This window comes from Coturnix japonica, unplaced genomic scaffold (genome assembly GCF_001577835.2).
Source record: "Coturnix japonica isolate 7356 unplaced genomic scaffold, Coturnix japonica 2.1 chrUnrandom486, whole genome shotgun sequence".
In the NCBI taxonomy this organism is placed as follows: domain Eukaryota; kingdom Metazoa; phylum Chordata; class Aves; order Galliformes; family Phasianidae; genus Coturnix; species Coturnix japonica.
In genome coordinates, this window is record NW_015439881.1 from 23,122 (window position 1) to 24,560 (window position 1,439).

General features: G+C 53.1%; 1 long non-coding RNA gene across 1 annotated transcript; it reads right to left on the minus strand.

Moving 5' to 3' along the window:
- Positions 1-221: 221 nt before the first annotated feature.
- On the minus strand, positions 222-1,413 carry LOC107307094. Its single transcript, XR_001552335.2, has 3 exons — positions 1,328-1,413; positions 877-900; positions 222-318 (listed from the first exon to the last, which is right to left on the minus strand). It is a non-coding gene; the product is annotated as an uncharacterized LOC107307094 (long non-coding RNA).
- Between the last annotated feature and the right edge of the window lie 26 nt (positions 1,414-1,439).

The window sequence follows — 1,439 nt, forward strand, 5'->3', positions numbered from 1 at the left end:
ATAGGGACCCCATAGTGACCCCATAGGGACCCCATAGGTGATATAGGGACCCCATAGGTGACACAGGGACCCCATAGGTGACATAGGGACCCCCCAGACCCCATAGGGACCCCATAGGTGACATAGGGACCCCATAGTGACCCCATAGGGACCCCATAGGTGACATAGGGACCCCATAGGGACCCCATAGGGACCCCATAGGTGATATAGGGACCCCATAGTGACCCCATAGTTGTCACTCACTGAGCAGGATCCCGATCCCGGTGACACACAGCACAGCCGCCACCACCAGCCCCACAACGCGCAGCCGGTACCAGTCTGTGGGGACAGGGACCCCATGTCAGCCCTATAGGACCCCAATGTTACCCCTATAGGGACCCCCGTCAGCCCTATAGGACCCCAATGTCACCCCTATGGGGACCCCCATGTCATCTCTATAGGGACCCCCAAGTTACCCCTATAGGGACCCCCAAGTTACCCTATAGGGACCCCCATGTCAGCCCTATAGGGACCCCCATGTCAGCCCTATAAGACCCCAATGTCATCCCCCCTATAGGACCCCCATGTTACCCCTATAGGGACCCCAATGTCACCCCCCCATAGGACCCCCATGTCAGCCCTATAGGGACCCCCAAGTTACCCCTATAGGGACCCCCATGTCACCCCCTATAGGACCCCCACGTCACCTCCCCCCATAGGACCCCGATGTCACCCCTATAGGACCCCAATGTCACCCCCCTATAGGACACTAATGTCAGCCCTATAGGGACCCAATGTCAGCCCTATAGGGACCCCAATGTCACCCCCTATAGGGACCCCAATGTAACCCCCCCATAGGACCCCCATATCACCCCTATAGGGACCCCCCCCACTCACCATAGTCGAAGGGACTGGTGGCATCTGTGGGGTGGGGGACATAGAGGTTATAGGGACCCCCCCCAATCCCATTATAACCCCATTATAACCCCATAATCCCATTATAACCCCATTATAACCCCCATAATCCCATTATAACCCCATTATAACCCATATAATCCCATTATAACCCCATTATAACCCCCCAATCCCATTATAACCCCATTATAACCCCATTATAACCCATATAACCCCATTATAACCCCATTATAACCCCATTATAACCCCCCCAATCCCATTATAACCCCATTATAAGCCCATAATCCCATTATAACCCCATTATAACCCCCCCAATCCCATTATAACCCCATTATAACCCACATAATCCCATTATAACCCCATTATAACCCATATAATCCCATTATAACCCCATTATAACCCCCATAATCCCATTATAACCCCATTAACTCACCTGGGTTCTCCATGTTCCCTCTTACAAGGGGCAAAACTGGGGGGGGGGCAAAAACCAGTTTAATACCCCCCATAGCCCCCCATTACCCCCCATTACACCCCATTAACCCCCC